This window comes from Lissotriton vulgaris, chromosome 11 (assembly GCF_964263255.1).
Source record: "Lissotriton vulgaris chromosome 11, aLisVul1.2, whole genome shotgun sequence".
Classification (NCBI taxonomy): Eukaryota; Metazoa; Chordata; class Amphibia; order Caudata; family Salamandridae; genus Lissotriton; species Lissotriton vulgaris.
Window position 1 is genome coordinate 72923363 of NC_141699.1, and position 25965 is coordinate 72949327.

Consider the following 25965-nt stretch of genomic DNA (forward strand, 5'->3'; position numbering starts at 1 on the left):
AATTCCTGACGCTCATAATACTGGGCCATAGTCAAAAGGGAGCCTGGAGAAGACGTAGTTCATGAACTCTCGGTGGCCTTTAGGCGACTAGCTATTTCTGGCAACATGTTAGCGACAAATTTCTCAACAAACAAATGCTTACCCGTATCATTAGCCTATGACTGACCACTAAAATCATGGAATGTCTCTTCAAATCTTGAAAAGAAATTAGAAACTAACTCATCTTTTTTCTGTTTACAGGACGCTAACGTGGTCCAATTTATTTTCTTAGGGGGTATGAGAGTCTTCAACTTAGTTACAATAGCTTTGGGAAGATCTAATATCACCTGTTGCGGTTTCTGAGCAGGCTCTCTAGCCACATCTATTTCCTCTAAATACAACCAAGTATCACCATAAGCTGCAATATTGTCTACCTTTCGAATTGTTTTCCACATATCAGGGGCAAAATAAGTCTAAAAAAACATATCAATAACTGGCAGGGTCATAGTGCAGGAGCTAATAGCTCCTACCACTTCTTCATAAAAAGCGGGCAGATTTTTCCGCGGATCATGCAAAGCAGCTTTAAGAGCCATAACATCTGCTCTACTCCAAGAGGTATAGACCCATTTATAAATAAAATATCCCTTTGTATCATCTGAGGTTTTATCCTCATCCGTTCCTGCTCCCTTTGGGGGGAACATACAGAGGTGCTGCTTCACGCATTGATTTCATAACAGCTTCACTACTACTAGGTTTGCTAGCATCAACTGAAGCATCTACTACCTTTGTCTGAGATGGAGCTATTTCTACAATATTATTTTTTCAAGCTAACTCTTTCTCTTTTCGTAAATGCAATATTTCATCTCATAATTTTACCACTAGCCTAATCATATCAGGTAAGTTGTTTGTAACTGTTTATAATCAATGCTGATATCATCTGGCTCTGTTTCATTAGAATTATGCTGCCAACCATATATTACCTCCCAAGAGAATTTTTCTAAAAAAATATAACTGTTTGTCGTTTTCCCAAGTCTGAACTGTAACTGTGAGTACCGTCGCTGTAGTAGTCCGACGTGCTTCCTCTCTGGCAATGTCCCGTAATTTATCTTTCTCTTCCTTGGTCAAAGTAGAGTGAGTTCTCTGCCCACCTTGCTTATTTTTATCCTTTTCATCTGAAGACAAATGCTCCCATCAGAAACCTAATTCTCAGGGGCACTAGGGAATTTATACGGGGGTGGAGGTTGATCTATCAAGATGGAATCATCTTGAGGTTTATTAAGTATGGGATAAATAGGGCGCCTAATAGGGTACTGGCCAGTTACCTCTAACTGACGCTCCCTATCTTCTTTTTCTTTTATTTCCTTATTTTTCAATTCCCATGCTTTTTGGTATATCATTTTACACTGCTCTTTTTCTGCTATAGCTTCTTCTTTCCTCACTCTCTCTTGCACTGCTTTCTCCCACATTTGTACACAATCAAACATATCCTGTCGACTTTTACATTTAAACAAACACTGCTCTACATACTGAATCTTTTTTAAATCAAATGATCCATTCACTGGCCATCGTAGATCAGGATCCTTTTTCGTATATTTGTTCCGCAGTGTATTATACATTATGGAAGAAATACAGTATTTAATGTACATATGCCTATTAGGACTCCACTGAGAATAAACATCGACATAAACATCTTTTGAAAGAATATAAAATGGCTATCATTGAGGAAAAAAAGTCCTGTTTCCTTAATCTGACCACTCATTTGAGTTCCTCTAGGGAGCTTTTTAAGAACATTGATTCCCTCTCGGCCCCCCAGAAGGTGGACTCCATTGTGGAATCCCAGGAGCTTTGTAACAAGATCTCAACTTTTTTTCCACATGACAATTGCAGACATCCACAGCTCCTTGGAACTCCTTAATCAGGGACTCAACCAGGGGTTAGATTCCTCCGCCTTTCTGCACCGACTAGTGTAGTGCCGGACTCTGTGGAATCTAGACCTAGCCTTCTTACCTTTCCTCCCCTCACTCTTGATGAGTTAAATTGCCTCCTCGACAAGATTAAATCGGGTTATCCTTTGGACCCTTGTCCGCTGAAAGTTCTGAAAAGCTGCAGGGAGGTGATTTTGCCCCCTCTTCTAGAGGTGCTTAATCTTGCCATTACGGAAAGGGTTTTTCCCCTTCTCTGGAAGTTGGCAGTGGTTAAGCCTCTCCTGAAGAAAGTCTCACTGGACCCTGGGGTTTTAAAACATTTCCGACCCATTTCCTTGCTTCCTGCCCCTGCTAAAATACTGGAAATCCACATCTCACCACCTTTTTGGATGACTCGAATCTCTTGGATATCTCACAGCACGGTTTTCGAAGAGCCCACAGTACCGAATCAGCTTTGACTGTGGTAGTTAACAACATCCGTGCGAAGGTGGACAGGGGCCAGATCACCCTGTTGGTGTTACTCGATCTGACGGCGGCCTTCGACACCCTATCTCCCTCTATCCTGGTTTCCAGGCTCGGGGAGATGGGTGTTGGGGGCCTTGCCCTCAGACTCTTAGCCTCTTTTCTCCACCAAAAGGAGCAGAGAGTTAAACTGGGAGATTTCCTGTCGCCTTCCACTTCTGTGCAGTGTGGGGTCCCCCAAGGGTCTTCTTTAAGTCCCACCCTTTTTAATATCTATGTGCCCCCACTTGCCAGGGTGGTGAGATCCTATGGTTTTGAGGTGTTGTCCTACGCCGACGACACCCAAATCATGGTCTCCCTTACCCAGTCGGTGAATGATTCGGCCCTCAACTTTAAAACCTGTATGGAGGCAGTATCCCGCTGGATGGTGCAAAACCTCTTAAAACTCAATGGAGAAAAGACCGAAGTTTTGATCTTTGGGGGTGGCCAGGATATTTGGTCCAAAGATTGGTGGCCGGACTCCCTTGGGGATTGTCCGCTTCCTTCCTATTCGGCCAGAAATCTGGGGGTCCTGATAGACACCTCCCTTTCATTTGATCTTCAGGTCAGCAGGACTGTGTTCACATGTTGTGGGATTATCAGGATCCTCAGAAGGCTAGGTTCTTATCTCTCTTTTGAGGCGAGGAAGCAGGCAACGGTTGCATTAGTTTTATCGAGACTGAACTACTGTAACACGCTGTACGTGGGCATCAATAAGAGCTCTGTACATCGACTACAGATGGTCCAGAATGCTGCAGCCAGGTTGGTACTCAATCTTCCCAGGCTTTCATCAGCTTCCCTGGCCAGGAAAGATCTTCACTGGCTGCCCATTCAGTCAAGGATATCGTTTAAGTTTCTCTGCCTGGCCCATGGCGTCATTCATGGCTCTGGGTCAGAGGGTATTAGGTCCCTTCTTGTTCCCTACCTACCTAGTAGAGCTCTTCGGTCCTCCACTAAAAATCTCCTTCGAGTGCCTAGTTTCACCAAAGCCAGATGGGGGGGAAGGCCTTCTCTACTCTCGCTCCCAAGCTCTGGAACTCCCTTCTGCCCGTTCTGGCTGCACAACCCTCTTTGGTACTTTTCCGCAAGGATCTAAAAACTTTGCTTTTCCGAGAGGTTTATTCCTAAGCCATGGACCCGGCAACTCCGAGACATACGATTTGAAATTTTGCTTTGTCTGGCGCCTTGATGCCCTTGGGCTAAGTTGCGCGTTACAAATTTCTTTTCATTCATTCATTCTTTTCAGGTGTCCCTTCTGGGGGGAGCCAGCTGACTTCTTTCTAAATCCATTTTGGGACCTCCAAGACAGCAACACAACCTACAATGTGTGCTAGGAGCAGGCATGCTACCAATTGTAGTAAAACATTACTATTAAAAAATCTTCCAAAGTAGAGAAAAATCTCCATATTACCTCCCTTTATCTTTTGCAATAGATAAACAAACAAAAGCAGAATCTTGGCTAAGCAAATCAAGAGTGTCGCTTCAGGGAGGCGTGGCTAACCGCCGACGGGAATGGCCACTCTGTAGTTTTACTCCAGAGCGCCACTCCCAAACTATCCTGGATACCTTCGCTCCTACTAGCCTGATTCCTGGCCTGGTGCCGTCGGAGTGCGACTGTGGTACCCGGCTACCGCCCGTATAATTTTGGAGTCAATCGGCGACAGTGCCCTGCGAGTGCTCCAGAGACCAAAGCCTTGCGGGTGTCCCTGCCCGGGGAGTGCAGTGCTGTGCTGATCGGGCATCACGCAACACCACGGCTGAGGCCTGAATAGACGGGGCCCCCGGCGGTGAACTGGAGGAATTCCTCGTTGGAGCCAGCGCTGCCGGATCCCTGCGTCTACTGCGGGGATCATCCCTAGTAGCCCGGTGAGTGATGGGGGCCAAGTGGATGGTGCAGGGCCCCCGTCGTAGGTGAAAGTGCGGGACATTGTTGCCATGTGCGTGTGGGCCAGGGCAGCCCTGAGGCCCATACGCGGTTGAAGGGAGAGAGCTAAGGGCGGCCAATATCGTCTAGAAGGTGCACGCTGGGGGCCCCTGAGCCGCTTGGTGCATCTAGCAGTGAGGCCCAGGAGTAGATGTGATTCACAGTCGATTGTCATAAAGACACTGGGACTTGAATAAAAGCTGAAACAGAAATAGTGGTGGCCCCCCAAAGTACCTGTAAAAGTGGACAATAATAGGCTAGCCAGAGAGGGCTGGAAGTGGCCCTCGGACTGCACTGCAATTTTTCCGCAGTCCTACCGCTGGGGGCCTACCAGGAAAACTTTATTCAAGTTTCTACTGGAGGCAATTTCGACTCTTGAACATTGTACCACCCCATAGATATAACGTCTGGTCTGGAGGCAAGCTGAAGAGACCTGGTGTGGTTGCTGGAGGAGGGCCGGTTACCGCTAGAACACTGAGACCGGTGGGTACTACTGCATAGGTCAAAACTAACAGTTTTGACCTATGCAAGGTGTGGCATTTCGGCCCTTGGAGCGGTGCGCATGGTGGAGGCGCTGGTGCTCCGGTGCGCCTGAAGTACCTGGTGTAAAGACTCTTGTTCCAGGGGCCCCTAAGCCTGCTGTCTACCCACACGACCTACATGCCACACGTTACAAGTGAAACTCACTGCAGCTAAGAAGTGATTTCCACGACTGGGGGAAATTGAGCCCTGATCCTCGGCTGACCCCCTACGGCTGGGAAACTGGTGTGAGTTGACCTTCCTGCTACGCCCATTGCGCGGCGGCCTCGATTAGATACCCCTCTGTGTGGGGTGCCTCCTGCGAAAGCCGACAGGCCGGGTGAAGGATTTCACTGCAGGCGACGGGGAGTAGCGGCGGCACCTTGATCAGTGGTGGTATCTCCGTGGCAATAGGCAATGACGTCCGGCCGTAATAATCGGACGACAACCCAGAACAAGCTAGAAAAGTTTGCCTGGCACAAACAGCAGACTGAAGACCGTACAGAGGCGGCGACACCGGGGGACGCCACGGAACCGTCGAATAAGGATCTACTCAAAGCAATAATGGCGATAAGGACCTCCCTTGAGGTGCCGATCGACACAGTGGCCTCAGATGTGGCACTGATCTGAGAGAACATGAAGAAAATTGCGGAAAGGGTATGAACTGTAGAGAACACTGCCAAGTAACTGGTTGCTGACACCGCGCTGCTCAAGAAAAAAATTACTGACCTCCGCTCTTCCCACTAGGCGATGGCCCTGCAGCTGTACGACTACGAAGGTCGAATGCGACGGAACAATGTTTGCATTATTGGAGTGCCGGAACGTGCGGAGGGGCAGGCGGCAGACCTTTCTGTGGAGGAACTGGCCCTTAAGCATCTACAACCCAGAGGACTCTCCAAATGCTTCACGATTGAAAGAGCTCACTGAGTGCCTGGGGCCGTCTGAGGCCTGGAGCGCCCCCTCAACCACTGCTGGGGCGGGTGTTTAATTTTCGAGACCACAATGTTATTCTACAAACGGCAAGGGCGGCCCCACCACTTACCTTGGATCATGTTCTTTCCAGATTTCACATTGCGAATACAGAAACAACGCCGAAGTTTTCTGGAGGTGAAACAGGCCCTACGTTACCAAGCAGTCAAGTATGCAATGATGTTCCCCGCCAAGCTTCGAGTGGAAGCAAATGGAAAATCATGGTTTTTCACTCGACCTGAGGAGACCTGAGACTGGCTTGAGGGATGCCGCACGGTCGTAAAGAAAGGAAAAAAGGCATTCTCGGCGGCAGATAACAACAATGAATGGCGCCAGCAGAGACAATCTCCTCCACATTCTGACTCTGACTCCTAGGGACACACGGGAGGGTGCTGATTCGATAGTTGGTAAGGCTGTGTGGGATTGCAATGTCCTCCTGATGCCCTCACGAACTCTGTGGAGCATGGTCTCGGCGCCATGGCCTCCAGAACATGAGATCATATAAATCTAGTGCTGGAGGGGATACTAGGACTGATTCCTGATACTTATGTCACGTGGATTGTCTAGACTCTGGGGATTGCCCTAGTACTGTATTAAGTTGCTTCTGTTGCTGATTGCTATGATCATTCAACATACTGGGCTGTTATGGGGAGCAATGGTTTTCTTATGCAACTTGTTACTGCACTGTTATTGACAATGTGGTGTGGAAGCCACATGACATCTAACGAGGATCGCCCGGGCCTCTGTGTCGTGTACTGCTTTTGGGGTGGGGGTCGGGCTGGGGGGCAGACATTTCTCCGCCCCCTTCATTTACTAAATCTATACAATGAAAGTTATGAGAACGCCCTTCTCCCGAATGATATTCGAGAGGCCACTATTGTAGTCATTCATAAACCCGGTAAGCCGGTAGATGATTGCGCCTCGTATAGACCTATCTCTCTGTTTACGGTGGAGGCTAAAATTCTCGCAAAAATTTTGGCGACTCATCTGCTCCCCTATCTCACCGACTTGATTCATCCAGATCATTCAGGATTCATGCCGGGACGAAACACTGCGCGCAACCTGCGTCATCTGCACGGTGTATTGGGCCGTGTAGGCACTCTCAAAGTAGAAGCTATTCTACTAGCACTTGACGACAAAATGGCGTTCGAAACAATAGCATGGGAATACCTGTTCGCAGTTCTTGGCCGCATCGGGTTCAGACCCAAATTCATGGGGTGGGTCAAACTGTTATATACTCAACCCATGGCTCATGTTTCAGTGAACAATCATCGCTCTACTCCTTTCCCCCTGTGTCGAGGCACAAGGCAACGATGCCCGTTATCACCGCTCCTTTTTGCCTTGGTTCTGGAGCCGCTGGCGGTGTGGATAAGGGAAGACCCGGGCATTAGAGGCATTAGATGGAGGAATGAACATAAAGACCGCATATCACTGTATGCGGATGATATCTTGCTTTATCTTGCCTCACCGATGCGCTCATTACACAGTGTACTCCATATTTTTCATATTTTCAGGGCACACTCGGTATCAAATAAACTGGTCTAAATCCCAGATGTATCCCCTATGGGGAAAGCCACCGCGGAGTCCTCGAGGATACGATATTCCGTTAGCTTCCCAAGGCTTTCGGTATTTAGGGATTTTTATCACTATCAATGTCACACTATTTTTTGAAGGGAAGCTGTTAGGGCCGTTACAGAGGTTTCTCTCAGATGTCACGCATTGGAAAACACTCCCCCTTACCTTGTTAGGACGTGCGTCCTTATTCAAAATGCTTGCTCTGGCACGCTTTCTGTACGTGTTACAAAACACTCCCATTCCGTTGCCCGAATCTTACTTCTTGCAGATCGATGCTGCAGTACGAGATTTATTATGGGACAACAGACCGCCTCGCATAGCCATGGCCAAGCTTACTATGGGATGGTATGATGGGGGTATAGGACTACCAGATCTGTGCCTCTATTATCAGGTTTCAAACTTGACAGCCATCAATCGATTATTGTTCGGGCGATATGATGAGCCCAGCTTTCGCACTGACCACTGGTTGCTAGGGAAAGGGGGTTACAAATAGAGCACTGTATATGAACCACAAGAAATTGTGCTTGACCGGCCCTACGGCACGTATGGTGGAAGTGTGGCACGGAGCGCAGAGGCGGATGGGCTGGCAGGGGCGCCTCACGAAGGCTACCCCTCTATGGGAACCGGACATCCTGGGACAGTTAGTGCCTGTGCAGGATTTTATAAATGGGATACGATAGGGATCTCTACAGTGAGCGATTTGTGGGTCAAGGGCAAGAAGGCATCATTCTCAGACCTCCAAAGTGAGTACCAGCTAGCAACGAAGGAAATATTTTGCTACCTCCAAACCAGTCATGCCATTTACTCCGCCCTCCCTAGGGGTACCCCCTTCCGGACTCCTCTCCCCTGGAGGACTGGCTCTTGCTGGATCCTATGACCCGAAGGCTGTCTCTCGCACATATAGGAAATTGATCAATAATCGAGTGGATCCAATGTTGAAGCTAAGAGCGTATTGGGAGGGCGATTTGGGAGAACTAGCTGATGAAGTCTGGCTAAAAGCGTTATCCTCACCCTGAGAAGTGGCCATCCCGATGCGACTTCGCCTGGTGCAGTTTAAAATTCTTCATCGTGTATATTTTGATGCCACACTACTACATCGATTAGGTAGGCGACCCAATGCTCTCTGTCTCCGACACTGTAACCAAACGGGAACATTCCTGCATATCCTATGGGGATGCCCTCACATCCAGCAATACTGGACGGACGTGACCAGACAACTGACTAGGACGTGTGACAAGTCCATCCTCCCAACTCCCACACTGTGTCTCCTCAATATCTGGGAGGCAACGGACCTCACGCAAGCCGAGCAATCGTGAGCCACAATGGGGTGGATTATAGCAAAACAAAACATCGCTCATAAGTGGGGCGTAGATACCTTACCACTGCTGAGAGATTGGGCAAAAAATATGGATCATGCCATGATCGCCAAAAAAAACAGTTCATATAGGATGACAGGATGTCAAAGTAAATGGGATCACAACTGCGATTGCCACACTTGCTATATTACTCCTCGAACTCTGGGGTTATAGTTGGATTTGTTACTGTAACGTTTAAAAAAATTAATTCAAATGCAAATTGTTTCTATAGATGGGTTCGTTTTTAATGTTTTTTTTATTTCAAGTCTCGCTGAGTTCATCATTTAGAACACTGCTGTGAATTTTGGAGTGGGAATATTAAATATTATCCCTTTAAAGTTTAATTTCTCAAGTCTGGCAGGGTTTGGACTTTGAATAATGCATGTGACCTCAAACGAGCCCTACAGTTTCACCAACATGTCTAAATTGGAGTGGGAACGGGGCGTGGCTAAGCACGCAATGGCGGAGGTCGCAATCGGGTAGAGCTCTGAGCCGAACTCCCCTTTCCTGGGCCGATTCTCCGCCAAATTTCCTCGCTGCCGCCTGAAATTGCAGGCGGACCATCACGAAGCTATTTTCGGCATTCTAGCCGACTTTTGTACTGGGGGTCCGACCCAGCCCGCACCGGACTTTCCTGCAGGCCTCAAGCGGGACTCACTGCCACCTGGCCGGCGAGGGAGACTACGTGAGGCCGCGGCTCAGGCCCGACACCTAGGCCTCACTTTGCGGCCCGCAGCCCGACATCCGCGGCCTCCCTGCCCACCGGCGTTGGCTATTGGGAGCCCTCTCGGCGCTCCGTCCCTGGCTCCCCGCTGCTCCTGGGGAACGGTGGAAGACCCGGGCTGAGAGGGTCCAGAGGCCTGACTGGCGGCATTCACCCGCCATACCAGCGGCGACCCGAGTCGAGGACACAACTACTGGACTGCCTGCTCCCGTGCACGGAAACGACATGGCCCCCGCCTGTGGTGCGGCCATCGAAGCACCGGTGCGACTGAAGAAACGGGTAGGCGGCCCTCCCCCTCTGAGCTTGGCCGAGCGACTGTACCCACCCGGCGGAGCCCTTCCTCGCACATATGCGGTGCTGCGGTGAGTGGCGGATGCTCCTGGGGCCCTGAGACAGACACCAAAGCCCACGCAGAGACGGCGCCGGAGCCCCACCGGGGCCTCGCGCCCATCGCGGACCGCGTGTTCCACTGGCGGGGGCGCCACATTGCCAACACTCAACCAGCTACCCACACTGTGCACATACTCACCTGGGACAATTGCCTGACGTCTACCCCATCACCCTGCTCTTCTACCGGAGAATCGGAGCCACTGAGGGCGTGTGGGGCGCCGAACGAGGACTCTGGGCCTGGTGGGGAAGGAGAGGCCTCACACGACTAGAGGGGCCCCACACAGCACATTTCCACGGCCGAAGCGACCTGGCTTCCCCGCAACACGAAGAAGAGCGACGAGACCCCAGCCGCGGGCTTCTGGCTCCCTCAACACACGCACTGAGGTACGCTGCCTGTCCTGCCTGCCCTGAAGGCCCTGTGAATCTCGAGGGCAGGAGATCGTCTGCTGCCACGTGGCCGCCTATTCACAACATGTGCATGCCCACCCCGGGCTGCTGACCGATCCCTGCTCCGCCGCCCTACTACATAAACCTACTCTGCGACCTGGGACGCAAGGTACGTGGGACGCCGGCTGGCCACCCACGCGGACACCGACACAAGAATCGGCCGCACCGCCACTCTCAGACACATTACCGGAATTGTACTCCGGACAAAGTCCTCTCCTCCTGAAAAGCAAGGCTGAACTGCTACCCAGGCACACGCTACCACAAGCCGACGGACATCCAATTCTCCTACGCCCCCGACAGGACTGATATTCCAGTGGCACTGCCCATGTCCGGAGGAGTAAGAAAGCACACCGGAACTGGAGGCGCCCCGCCGAAAGGGAAGACTGGTAAGACGCTAAATAAGATGGCTGCCGACCAGGTGCCCACAAGACTAGATAGCGTGCTGGCTGCCATGGAGCGATTGGAGGAGTCGCTACAATTGACCAGGACATCACTGGAGTCCAAAATAGACAGCGTCGCAATAGACCTCACCCACCTGAGGGACGATCACAAGAAGCTGGCGGACCGGACCAAGACTCTGGAAGGCACAGTGGCGGACCTTGAACCCTGAGTCACCCAAACGCATAAGCAGGTACAGGACCTCCTGAACAGCGTAGAGTTCCGGGAAGACCGTGCCGAGGATGCGGAAGGACGGGCACGACGAAACAACATCAGACTCGTGGGGATCCCGGAGAAATGGGAGGGCAGCAACCCGGCCCAGCGGGTAGAGGACTGGCTGCGAGACATACTGCCAGAAGACACACTCTCGCCCTACTTTGTGGTGGAACGGGCGCACCGCGTGCCTACGAGACGACTTCCCACAGGCTCTAACCCAAGACCGCTGCTCCTCCGGATACTGAACTACCGGGACAGAGATACGGTCCTGCGAGAAGCCAGGCGGCTCGAGGAGATACGAATAGACAATGCCACAGTTATGTTATTCCTGGACTATACCATCCAAGTACAACGCCAAAGGCACTCGTTCCTGGAGGTGAAGCGGAGGCTCCGTACAGCAGGCCTCAAATACTCCCTCCTCTTTCCTGCAAAGCTGAGAGTGGTCGCGCAGGATAAGACTTACTTCTTTAACAACCCTGAGGAGGTGAGCTCCTGGCTAGACAGTGGCACCGACACGGCACCCCGGCAAACACAGGGCTATGAACCGAGGCCACAGACACGTGGTCCGAGACGTCGCCGCAGGAACAGAGACCAGCAGGCCTGTCGCCCGGAAGAAGCAGCACAACGCTCTCCGCCAGCGGACCAAATTGTTCAGGAACAGCGAGACGCACCCAGAAGGGTTTCACAACTGAGCAGTTCACCGGCATCGGACGATGTACCGGGCACCAGCCCACGGGTTGTCCCAAGTGACGATGAAGCTGTTTATGGAATTCCGGACTCTCAGCTTTCGGTGGACTTACCGGACATCACACCGCAGACAGCTGACCTGCTTCATTGACATTATACAAGCCATTCATGCGGTACCCGCTGCAGCGGGGGGCGGCGGCGGGAGCCGGCTGGGCGTTGGGGCGCAACTGGTGCCCGGTGCTGCCGGGAGCCTCTTTTCCCCCCCTTGTCCGTAAGCTGGATGGTGGAATGCTGACGCAGTGAGTATTGCCCCAATCGTGTAAACACAAGCAGAATGCGGTGGTGGTGGGGTTGTCTTGTGGCCCTTCCTCCTCCCCCGCCCCCTCTGCCCGCTGGCCCCAACGAACAGGGAACTAATACTGCCAGGGGCCCGGGAGCTGTGAACAGTTTTATTTGTTCCCCTTCTGTGGCTGGTTGGACTGGGACCCCTGCAAGGCAGGTTGCGCCACATTTCGGCGCAATGACTTTGGCTGCCAGTTGCATATCTCGTATGGCCTGGGGAAGGACATTGATCTCCTTCTTTGACTAACTAACTGAACCGCCAGGACTGTGATTAGCACACGATACCCCCTAGTTTTGAAAGGTTGTCCCTCTTTATCGAGAGTATGGACGGTGGCCCGTTTCGCTACTGCCCCTTTGGCATTCTGGTGGGGTTTACCCACAGTTGGTTCTTGTTGTTACTTGTTTGTCCCCCTTTAATGTCTTCCTGAACTTTGCTGAGTGTATTGGGGGGGTGGTCGTGGGAGCGCTAGGTGGAGGGATGCAATGGACCCGGGTCTGGCTGATGTTTATAGACATAGGGGGGGGGACGCCTGCACTGATAAAATGTCTATGATAAAAATATGTACCTGGAACATTAGAGGCATGCACACACCAGCGCGCCGTTATCAAATATACTCCTTCTTGAAAAGGCACCAGATACACATTGCACCCTTACAAGAAACGCACTTGAACAGGGCAGAGGTGGTCGCACTGCGCCGCAGATGGAGAGGGCAACTGTATGCCACCGAGTACTCCTCATATGCCCGTGGGGTGCTACTGTGGGTGAAACCGGGTACTCCCTTTACAATGACAGACACCCACATGGACCCAGAGGGAAGGTATGTGTTAGTGAACAGCCGCATTGATGGGCAACCCGTGGTTCTGGCATCCATTTACTCTCCAAACACGGAACAGGGGGGCTTCCTAGCACGCCTTTCAGAGAAATTTGCGCCCTGGCATGGAGTCCCCTGGGTTCTCGGGGGGATTACAACACAGTGTTGGATGCTACACTGGACCGCTCGGCCCCACTCAGGCCTGATGCATCATCTCTTGGAGCCATGAAGGCACTCACTCAGTGGGCGACACAGTGGGACTTAAAAGATGCATGGCGCGCCCATAACCCTAGCACCAAAGTATACTCCTATTAATCAGGGGCGCACGCGTTACATGTCCGCCTAGACAGGTACATGGTGTCACCAGAGCTACTGCCACACATTACAGACTCTCAATACCTTGGCCGAACACACTCGGATCACAATCCACACACACTGCAAATAGCTTGGGAACGCCCACACCCGCCCATCCCTACATGGCGCTTACAACCAGCCCTACTGCTGGATGCCCCCTTCAGGGACTCCCTGCAAGCCTACGTAGCACAATACTTCACAGACAACTCGGGCACAGCGTCCTCCCCGCCGATCGAATGGGACGCCTTCAAGGTTGTGGTACGGGGACACTGCCTGGGTACACAGGGGAGCATGTAGAAAAAACTAGAGGCTGACCTGCGCCGGGTAGAAGCTGACTTGCTCCGCTGGGAGCAGGAAGCAGTGGCAGGAACAGACGACCAACTACGCGAGGCCCGCGAGGAACACACGACATTACTGGAACGACTACGCCACATCAATTACGCAGCCCACTTGGCGCGTGTGCACCAGTACAGCGACAAACCCGGGAGACTGTTGGCCTGGCTAGTCAAACAAGAGAACCGTACAGAGCCGGTGTCTGCCATCCGAACGACCGAAGGAGAGGTAGTGTACACTCAGAGTAAAATACACCAAGCCTTTGTGCACTACTACCAAGCCTTATACAGGTCGCAGCTGAGGGTCTCATCGGAGACTATAGCAGACTATCTCGCGAATATACAGCTGCCTTCCCTTACGAACACACAACGGGGGGACCTAGGGGCACCATTCACACAGGAGGAAATGCGTGAGGCTATTTTCGCTCTCTCCAATGGCAAATCACCTGGCCCAGATGGCCTACCCGCTGAATTTTTTAAAACATGCTCGGACACACTGATCCCGGAACTGCTCAAAATGTATAATGCTGCAATAGAAGACTCGGCACTCCCAGCTACACTTAATGAGGCTACCCTGGTTTCACTCCTGAAACCCGGTAGGGAAGAAACATGCATGGGCTCCTACAGGCCTTTGGCCATGTTAAACACCGACTACAAAATTGTCACTTCTCTATTAGCCCGGCGTTTAGCCACTGAGGTCCCAGCCTTGGTCCATCACGACCAAAATGGTTTTGTACCAGCGAGAAGCACCTCACGCAATATTTGCCGCCTCTTCCAAATACAGGAAGTCACCACGTTGCACTGGCCGAGATCGGGATATCTGGTTCTAGACCTCGAGAAAGCCTTTGACTCTGTAGAATGGCCCTTTCTCGGGGCGATGCTGGACAGATTCGGCCTGGGCGATGAGTATGCAGACATGGTTGGGCTACTCTATCAACGGCCCAGTGTATGAGTACGAACTGGCAGATTGCTCTCGGAGGCAGTGTAGGTGCGTAGAGGGACTCAACAGGGCTGCCCCCTGTCGCCCCTTCTCTTCTCTCTGGTCATAGAGCCCCTAGCGGCGCTGTTGCGGACGAGGGGAGCGGGATGGGGGATCCCGCTGGCTGACGGTGTACATATAGTCTCGCTTTACGCAGACGACCTGCTTCTGTACGTGCAAGACCTTGCAGCTGTGCCGGGCTTACTGTCGGAAATTTTCCAGTCATTTGAAGAGGTGTCGGGGCTTAAGGTCAACTGGGCGAAGTCCGGAGTGTACTCGTTTAGCCCGGACACACAGGAATGCGATGTGCGCCTCGGAGGTGTCAGACTTACATGGTATCCCACCACATTTAACTTCCTCGGAATGCTCATCTATAGGGACACGCAGAACATACTGGAGGATAACCTGGCGGTCCCTAACCTAGAGCTGTATTATCTGGCGGCTCAGCTACAATGGGTGACATACTGGCTGAGCGGCACACACTTAGATGACACAGCCACCGCTACCTACGTATGGACACACACGCAAACATGCACATTGTTTCATCCCTTGACTAAGGGACCTCGCCCGCTACTACTACATGTGGCTGTGGCCCGCAAATGCTTCCTCCGCAGCCTAAAGCTGACCCGGGAAGTCAAGCCTTACGCCCCCGCGCTTCCCCTGTTGGGTACCCCCAGGAGGAGCGGAATGGTGACACTGCGCATTCTAGAGAGCTGGACTACGGCTGGGGTGGAAACCATGGGCGACCTCTATGCGGATGGAGCCATGCTCCCATTTGAGGAACTGACGGAGGGCACGGGTCTGCCGGCAGGGCAGTTCCTGCTTCATGCGTCTATACTGCGGGCATACACGGGGTCCTGGGGCGATATTCAGGAAGAACCGCAGATACACCACCTAATGCAATACTTGCATGTCATGGGCAACGGTTCCCGTATCATCCACTGGCTGGCGCAAGCCCTCCTCATGCACACGCAGCGGTCCACACAACCGATACAGGACAAATGGGTGGCCCTCCGAGGAAGGGACTTGACGGACAAGGAGTGGACCGTGATCCTAGCCAGCCCCGTGAATATCCCACGTAACTCCCGTTTCCAGACAATTCAATTTTACATACTGCATCAGGCATTTTTATCGCCGGACAAAATCAACAAGTATTTCATGATCAACACCACTACCTGTCCCAGATGCACCCTGCTAGGCGCGGACATTTTGCACATGCTCTGGCATTGCCCTTCTCTTGCCACATATTGGGGAGAGGTGACATCTCTCCTGACGCGCAGCGCTGGCTCAGGGCTACCGCACACATGGGAGGCTTGCATTCTAGGATTATACAAAAGAACTAAACTCAGTAAAATACAAGCCAGGTTCTGGGATCTAGGCCTTATCACTGCCAAGCGGTTGCTCACCAAACACTGGAAAAGGAGGGAACCACCGCTCCCTAAATACTGGTATGCTTCTTTCACTAACTGGGCTAGGGCGGAAAGCGGGGCACTACAACGAGAGGAGATAGCGGGCTTAAGAAAATTCCCAATTGCGCAACTCTGGGATGACATCATGAGCTCCCTCCAGAAGGAGGGCACGACCAGAGGGCTCACTTAGGGATCGCCACATACGGGGAGACGCAGCTGGAGAAGGTGTGGAGACACCAAGGACACAGACAATACTGTCCCCTCATGACACCCGCACGACCGGAGCGCTGGAGATGTGGTGCTTACAGATCGGAGGACGTTTGCCTCCCCCCAGCCGCATCGAATAATGATTGTAACACACGCCCGACACGCTAGCCGCGGGTCCGGGCACCCACCCACACGAAGAACCATTAGTCCATGACATGATGCAATATTTTCCTGGTCCCCTTTCACGACATCGCTCCCTCATATGCACTCTTCCACCCCACTCCCTCCCGCATAAATCCACCCGTTTATCTGTTTTTTGGTCTCTTGTCTCTCATATATAGCCTTTTCTTCCTTGAACGTCCCACCCGGGAGGCACACTCAGACGCCTGACCAGCTACGAGGCCTGAAGTAAGTCCCATCTCCCCAATATACAATTAGGCTATACTATTTATCCATGTAGAACACCACCCACTGCATTGATAATCAGTGGAGATTGGCCCTCTGAGTAGGTGGCGTGAACCACGACAAGGATAGACCGAAGACGTGTACTAAATACTCCTATTCCAATGACACACTTACAGGGTCTGTCCGTGAACTTTATGAGATTCAGTACAGTGGACACCGGAATGTTACTCGGTGGCACAGCTAACTATTTGGGACACACCTATAAGAACTGTTAAGTTTACAGAGTTAAATTATTTACTTATAAAACGATAAAACAAGACGTCATTTGAATGTAAAATTGAACTATGAGCATGCGTGATGCGAATGAGGCAATTTATGACATTTATCCTGGTGTTACAGTCGGAGGAGATGTATACCTTTCCTTTGTTTTATTTTTCTTACGATGCATCGCAATGTTGCAGCCGGCCCCAAGGGTTGTAGGCTCCGGAATGTGTACTGCTCTATATACTACTAATAAACATCTTACAAGAAAAAAAAAAAAAAATTGGAGTGGGAACAGTAAATCAAAGTCACTCCTAAAGTCATAAATACATTTTGTTTTTTTAAATATATCAGCGTTTCTTAATATGTATTTACATCAACATTCATAATATTGTGAAAATAATTTTTGTACTCTTTTTAAATTTTTTAAATATAATTTCTATTTTCCAGACATTCTATGCAATGGTCTAATTATTCAATGCATGGGTTTCAGTATAAAGATTTTTTTTGCTGTATTTAAATTTTTCCAACATTCTTTTGCCAGTTGTTATATTTTGTATTCTGTTTTCACCATTGTAGTACAGGAGCAGGTCTTCAGCACGGCGCTTTGATGTTGTAGTTGTAGGTAAGAACGCTTTCTAATTATTTCATAAGACTGATATGGGCTGGTTTATTAGTTACGTTAGTTGTTGTAGGTTAATATAGTTGTATGGTTTTAGTTAGTATATAGCCTCATCATAGTTTTGAAATGCGCATACAGGTGGCTTTATTGACTAATGGTTGATATGTATGTATAGTTTAATATATATATATTTAGAGTAGTTACTTGTGTTTTTTGATTTATTGTGGATTTTGTTTGTTTTGAGGGTGGGATTGTTAACTAGGAAATTAAAATTTTTTTATAGCAACTGTTTACTTGTTTTCTCTTATATTTTTAAAGGTTTCCTTTAGCACTTACTGTATTTCTAAATTTTTTGATGGATTTGATATTGTTGATTGAATTGATTACTTTTTATAATGTACTATTGCAGTTTTTTGGGGACCTATTTATTTTAACATTTTTGGTAGATTATTAGTTTGAATTTGGATATACTACTGTTGACAGAGGACTTATATCCAATAATTACCAAAAATGTGAGTACAATTGTTTTTTATTATTTAGTTACTTCAAGTTGTGTTTTATTGATTTGTGTGTTGTATATCAGCTTGTATTCTTTATTATTATATATTTTAAATATTTTCTTTATAAATCATAGTTTGTTTTCATCATTCTGAAATTGTGTTTTTGAAATTGCTAATTTTTTTCAGGGTGATAAAAAGACATTAATATTAGTAGATTAATGTTCATTTTGATTTTGATGTTTACTATCTATGATGCTTTTTAAAGTAGTGTTCTGGTGAATGTTTTGATATAGGGTAGGCCTTGATTGTTAGGGAATAAAAACTTGTTGCTGGAAATAAAAGCACTTTGCTTGTAAGGATTTATTGCATTTGCTTAGGCTTTTTGGATATTTTGATTTAATTAGTTTTAGGAATTGTTCTATTCATACCTCTTGGAAGCATTGTTCTTTTTTTAAAATATTTCTAAGATTTGGCATAGTGTAGGGTGGCTTCTTTAAAGAGTTCCTTCAAGCAAATGTGCCACCATTCCACTGCTTTGTTTTTATCTCTTGTAAAAATGTACTGTCACATATAGTCCACCATGGAATTTGAAACTTTCGAGGCGGCCAACCCAAGTACCTTCAATAGTGGAGACAGTTTGTGCTTGTTTGTTGGTAGAATGTGGATTCTATTTGCATGGTATAGTGTTTTCTCACCTTTGGGACATAGGCTAAAGGTATTAACTTTTAAATTTCATAAAGAAATTGAGGGTTTTTGTCATAATCTGTGCAAAGTATTACCTTCATAGAGTTGACCTAAAATGGAAGTAGCACCTATATAGGGCTGTGAGTAGGTACACTTTTAAAATAGTGGCCATTACGCTTGTTCAAAGTCTATAATATTTTGGGTGTTTTGTAATAATTTTTTTGTTTTGTTGTCAAGAGATTTTTGTATGTTGCACTTTGTTTGTTTGGCAATGCATATACTAATGGGACATTAGTGGTATGGTTCTGGCCATGTATTGTATATATTTGTGAAAATGGTAGGCGACAAGATTTAAACACCCCATCCATCATGAATGTATCACAATACGTTAGGGTTCGTAGTATTTGTAGCATGGACAAGATTAGTTTTGTTTGTTATTTTTCCATTGTCACACGTTGAAGACTCTTGGTTAGTGCGTGTTACTTTTACATTTTCAGGGACTCTACTCCTTTCTATGTCTGTAGTGCACTAGGGGGTTGCCTTGCTATCTTTCTGGTTCTTCTTATTAGTCTTTTTAGGTTTCATAGCGCTTCCTCTGGAACATGGGGATTATGTCTGTAAGAATAGTCCCTGTAGGTGTTAGGGAACTAGTGCTTGCTTCTCTTAAATTCTGTAGGAGATTTCAAGTTTGTAGTTCTGTAATGTTTGGGGATGATTGTCTTCCATCACACTTTCTACAACAGTAGAATAACAGCATTCTCTGTAGCGTAAAATAGATTTTTCCCTTTGGTGAAGTTATTTCTGTTGCAATTTCAAACACTATGGGCCTGATTACGAGTTTAGCGGTGCGGAAGCGGGACCCCCATGCTGCTGCTCTGCTGCCGCACCGCCAAACCATGAATTTTTTAGTCACTAGCGGGTGGTTCTTTGGCATTCCCACGGCGGTGCCTTCAAAATAAGCACTGCAATGGTAACGTCAAAGGCACGTGTACAGCATGGACTGCTATATCCTCAATATCACAAATGCTTTCATTGTCCAAATTAACCAAAACCCCAATATCAATCAATGCTTTGATAGATATATGGCTCAAATCCCTTTTATTCTGCTGGGTTTCTTTGCTCTAAGGTTTATTTTTTTTTTTTAATCGTTTTCAATTTGGGTACAAAGCGATTCACATCAATCTTAGCGTTCAAATCATCCCATCTATGTGTGGGTGCGAAACTTAATCCTCTATTTAGGACACTCTTTTCTGCATCTGTTAGAACTTTACTTAACAGATTGACTACCAAGTTCTCTACTTCTTCTGTTCTGTCTCCCTTTGCAACTGTAATCTGGTTCTTACTCCATCTCCGTTTCTGTCTCCTGCATTAGGACCTGGTGCCCCCCCCCCCTTGTTGCCTCTCCCTCTCTTCTGTCCTGTTCCCAATCTCTCACCCCTGTTTAAAATTGTAATGGCCGCATTCTCCGTAGTTCCCTTAAAAAAAGACGACAATTTAGCCCCTGTCACTTGATCCCTTGCACTGGTTCTTTCAATGTCTGACTCACTGATACTTAAACCTATACTGGAGATTTCACTTAGAGTGATGTTTTTGTCTCTTGTATTGCTCGTCTTATCATCACTTTGGACTGTGCCATAAAAAAATTTGGCATAAGTATAAACTCTACCATATCCATTATCCCTCTCTTCCCTGGAGAATGTAATTGTTTCTTTTCTTGCAATTCTACCTGATATTTGTCCATCACTTTTTCTAATATCTCATAATTCCTAGTAGTTTTTCTGGGCTATTCAAATTATCTATTTCTTTCTTAATGTCTTCTAATTCCGTCAGTAAGGTATTCATCTGATCATCAGCAAATTCAATGAGCATTGACATGAGCTCTCTAGATGTTGCATTAAGTCTTTCCTCCCACCTTTCCGCCTTCTTCTCATCTAAATCCTCAACAGCAGGAAATATATTTATCCTCAGTCCCCTTGGTGTCCTCTCTGCATCTAAATATTTCCTCAAGATCATGGCATCCCACCATTTGGCAGATTCTTTTTTCTGAACTCTTTCTAGTCTGACAAACAGTTCTATCAAATTCTTTGTATTTCTTGTAGCCCCATCTGTTTTAGTTAGAACTCCTGAAAACAGGTCCTTAGCTAACAACTCTCTCTTGTCAAACTGTTTCGCCATTTCTGAACTAATATAGGTATCTTTCAAAAAAACATTAACTGAAAACGTTAGAGCGCCTTTGCTCCTGTTTAGTTAATATATAAACAATTTGGGTAAGAAAATTTTTGCCCGCCGCTAAGTATCCCAGTTACTGGTCCCCACCAGCATTGTTTTACAATCAAATACATTTTTGTTTTTTATGAGATATCCACGGAAGCAACAATTCACAACAAATCTTCTTGTTTGGCTTCTTAAGTTGCTTTTATTCTTTCTTCAAGATTTTATTTTCTAAGTCAATAAATCCAAAACAGCCTCCAATACTATAAGCAGTTTAGACAAAAGCAAACAAGTGTTTCGTGCTCACTGCACTTCTTCAGGGCTGTCACAAAAACAGAATTATATAAATTAAAATTTACACATAGTCTAAGATTATAACTTTTTTTAAATTGAAAACACAGTTATAACAAATATTTTCAAGGCTACAAAGAGTACATAAACTTCATGGTCTCCTTGGACACCTTTACACATTTTACATATATTGGTACCATCTCATGTTTCTTTAAATATACAACACAAAAGTAACCTACAATTCTCATACCCTAACATGAAAACGCATACAAATACAATTCCTGCATTTCTCTACAAAAAAACTCCATTCTTGCATTGGTTCTGCCATTTAGGCAGTAAAATCACCCAGACCCCATACACCATTTCTGATGCGCATCTTCTGATGTTCGTTCAAATATGAGCTCCAGTATTAATTCTAAACTCCAATTACCTTTAAGTTATGATCCTGTCATTTATTATTCACTCCCTCCCTCCGTCGGCTCCAATGATTAAGTTATTTGGCTTCATCTGTTATTATTTCTGTGATTGAAAAGAAAGGGATAATCTTGATGTATTTAAACATACACAAGAAATTATTAGTTCATCTGTTATATTCAAAATCTAGTTACTGTCACCTCCTTCATATATACAAGGCATGTGGTATATCTTCTTTCATGTCCCCTCGGGTAATAATCCTTTAGCATTGAGCACGTTAGATCCCCCTTGTTACGGGTCTATAACATGAAGAACTCTATGCTATATAACCTGGATACACAGTTCAGTGACAACCACACCAAAGTCACACAAGTTACCGGCTAATGTCCTATACACCAGTCAGGCTTATCCAGGGCAGGAGTCGTAAAAAAAGAAGTGGGGGGACGCTGTCACCGGAAGTGACGTCACGAAAGGAAGTGACGTCACGAAAGGAAGTGACGTCACGAAAGGTGCCGAGCTCCTCGTCCCAGAGGGGCCAAAGAGTGAAGTCCAGCTGTTTGGCAGGGGGGACGGTGTCCCCCCGGTAAAATAAGTGGGGGGACTCCGCCCACCCGCATGGTACCCTCACTCGAGCCCTGGGCTTATCACAGTCACAGAGCACTCTTTAATCAACTACAGTTCTAACTCTCCCTGGGATTGACTACTGTTCCTAAAATCTACTTGCTTACCAACGACTGGCTGGAAGCCTCCTGATCCGTCTCCTTCCGCTCCTGAATGCTAACTGGGCCCTCTTCCCTTCGTCTTAAATATTCTAGCTGTACTTAATGCACAACACCTGGAGTGGCACAAAGGTTTTCTGTTTCATTCACGAGAGAGAATAAACTATAGACTTATATCCAATCATTACCAAATGTGCTGCGAGCATCCTCATTTTAAATAGGAAAATAAACCTTAACACCAAATTAATGGCAGCAAAATAACGATTAAAATGATCAAAAGTTGATTAAAAAAAATTATTGAACCAACGTGTCAAAGTCAAGCGCGGTCAGGATTCGAACCTCCATTCTCAACATTAATCAACTCTCACTCAATACTATGCGCTGTCTCTCCCTCTCGTTAACTGCCTGTAAAAAAAGCACAAATAGCTGTTTTCTCCATATTATATTGACCTAAGAATCACTGATAAAAAATCTATTTCCTCAGTGGACAGTTCCTGTTTAAACAGCACTATGTGCTCACTCTTGTAGCATTGGAACAAAGCAAAATAATAGCCTAACTAATACAAGAGAACGTGTTACTTGTCAATCAAAATAAGAGACATTAGAAATATAAAAAACATTTAATACATGGGAATATCCCACTTAGGCCTTTCCTCTAGTTTTCCTTTTCTTGAAACACATATTAGCCCAGAAATAACCCAACAAGAGTGACAATTCATAATATTCCAGGCCCCCAAAGCTATAAGAATGGCTTGGGAGGTAGGCATTAGTCATTGTAAATATAAATTCAACTAATAAACAAGTGTTGTTGTGCTCATACCTAAATTAGCCTGACAGAGCCACTCTGTCATAAGCGTTGGTGCTGGCAATTAGGTGCCAGTGCCAAGTACCGGAAACCACCTGCCCAAATTAAGCACTGCTCCTAATACAATTCAAAAAGATCTGTGGTCTGATCAAATTCCAGGTGAGAGGATGGGCTATTTTCCATGAAAGCTATAAATTGAGTGTTGTCTGCATACATATATGCCTTTATTCCTTTCTTTTTTAACATGCTGGCAGCAGGAATGACATATATGTTGAACAGATGGGGGAAAGAGAGGAACCTTGTTGAATGCTGCATGTAACAGAAAATTGTTGGCCAATAAAGGTGTTCAATTTCACTGCCTGAGTCCGGTGGGTCATAAAGATTGGAACCAGTTTGAGGTTGAGCTTACAAAACCTATTGCAGCAATTAGGTCCGGCAAGATGATGTGGGCAACTATATCAAATTCTGCGGACAGGTCCAACAGGACCCAGCCACTCACCTGACCAGCATCCAAGACTAGTCTTAGAATAGCTAGAAGTGCCAACTTGATACTGTGGGCCGGGCTAAATCCAGAGTTACCATGCAATTATTAGCCTGAAAATGGTTGCCTAATATACGTGTGTAAAAGAAAAACACAACCTTTGAGATGAAAGTCTATGCATTTAATGCAAAATAGCAATATGCAAGCAATATGCAAGCAAAAATATTGCAAGGCAATTGCGATTTTAACAGACCAGAGCTTCTGCCCTTGATCAGTTGGTGCATGTAATGCTAAAATCAATGCATACGTTTATCATATTTGAAAAATAAAATTCTGAATACCAGTGAATGGAAGTGGGCACACGTGACTGACAATGAAACCAACTGATAGTCATGACTGAGCTGATGACCAGCAGCGGCTCCTCCGCTATGGTGGAGGAGCATCACCCGCCCATCAGCCTAAAAAATAAAATGATAAAAAATGTGTTTATTATTGTTTTATTTTTCTTAAATTAGCCAAGACTTGGGGGTGGGGCCGTCATGGAGGGGGAGTGGTGGGCAGGGCAGTGTTGTCTGTACGCATGATGAATGAGTTACTTACATTCGGTAACAATGTACCTGGTAGAGACACAGTCTAGCCGCAGATTCCTTAACTTAGAATATCCTTCAGGCATCAATCTGGATCCGGAAAATCTTCAGCAGCACCTCTGTGCACCGGGAGATGGCGCCGCATGGCTCCGCCCTGACGTCGTCCACGGATGTGATGTCAGTGGCGCCATATAAGTCCCTCCCGGGATGCTGACGTCAGTTTTCTACTGTAAAACTTTTCAGCACCATAACGCGGAGACAGCACAAAAACTATGAGAGTGGGGGAACAGTGTGCGAAAAAAGTGAAATTCTTTGAGACTACGAAAATAAGGAGAAGAATGACATGAACAACAAAATGCATGTCATAGAAGAAACACTTCAAAGTGTAACAAACTGAAGGGAAAGTGCAGAGCACGAGCCCCTAGAATCAGAACTGCATAAGCAAAGAACCATACCCTCCCATGAGGCAAGCAGCAATTTAGTGAAATTAATGTGTATGATAAATAACAAGCAGTCTGCAACTACAGGATTGTTATGGTAAGGAACCATAGGACTGTAACAACATGTCTGTCATGTCAATGGACCACACTTCTGCCACAGAAAAACGTACAACCGCACGTCCTAAGCATGATCACTTGGCTGCCGCATTGTCAATGTGTTGACCTAACAATTCCTGATCTCCTCCGGCTCATCTGGTAATCCCACCAACCATCTGCATGAACACACATACTCCCACCAATGATATAACCTAACGCCTGTCAATCCAAGCTACAACAAAGACACTGGAGTAAATGCAAGGGATGGCTGCCTAGAGCACAAGACTAACCCCAATAACCAACATTAACCAATAACCACCAATAACCACTGCATTAACCATTAAAAGCCCTTCAACACCTCATCAGGGGTAGTAAGCGCTATATAAATGCAATTGCATACAATACAATACAATTTGCAAACACAAATTACGTCCAAATCTTGGAAAAGAAGGCTCCAAAATATCTAGGGCCAAGATACCTCAAAATCCTAATAAAAACGGCCCTTCTTGGTTAGCTTTTGATAACACCGCAAATATACATTAGATCAAGGAAGACTAACTGCTCTGTAAATTGTGTTTGTTCTGTTACTTATAAATGCTGCCAATGAATCTATCCTGCACGTGTTTCCATGGAGGGTGCTGTCTAACGCTAGGTCTGTTTTTTTGGGTTTTTTTTGCAGTTCTTTTATATCGCGTGACCTCGACCCGAAGGTATTGGAGCGCTTTACACGAGCACCAGTTACATTACACAAGCCCCATTCAACTCAGCCTGTATGCAGAGTGAGAGCCCCACTCCCACTTGGAATGCCTTCAATTGATACCACATGAGATGCAGATGCGTGAACGTGTCTCCGCGCTGTTGAAAGAAAGGTCACTTTGTGAAAATTAGATGACTGTTCTCGGTGCACATACTCCCTGTTCCAAGAGTTCCAGTTTTTTACTTTTTTATTGGCTTTGTTTTACTTTCCTTCATTAACACAACCTAAAATGTCCCCTCTGGGAAATCTCCTGCTGAAATAAAACATATTCTCGCCTAAAACTGAGGAAGGGCCCCTTAAGCTTCACAGACTCCGGCTTCCCAGCTCATCCCCATGTCAAGATATCTTATTCTGGTGAGACAGGAATGTAAAGGGGCCACCCTGGGAATGATTTATTTATACGTTTTTAGGTAGCATGTACTGAGCCCAAGAGCATCGGAAATCTTTACACATCACAGTATAACTTGGACAGATAAAAGGCACTCGGAGGGAGAGTGTGAAAACAATTGCAAGAAAGCATGCTGACAACTTGCAGCAAGGCAGGTCTCCAGACTTGCGAGCACGTTACAGGGCGATACGAGGGCACCAGGGCATAAGTTGTGAAAAAA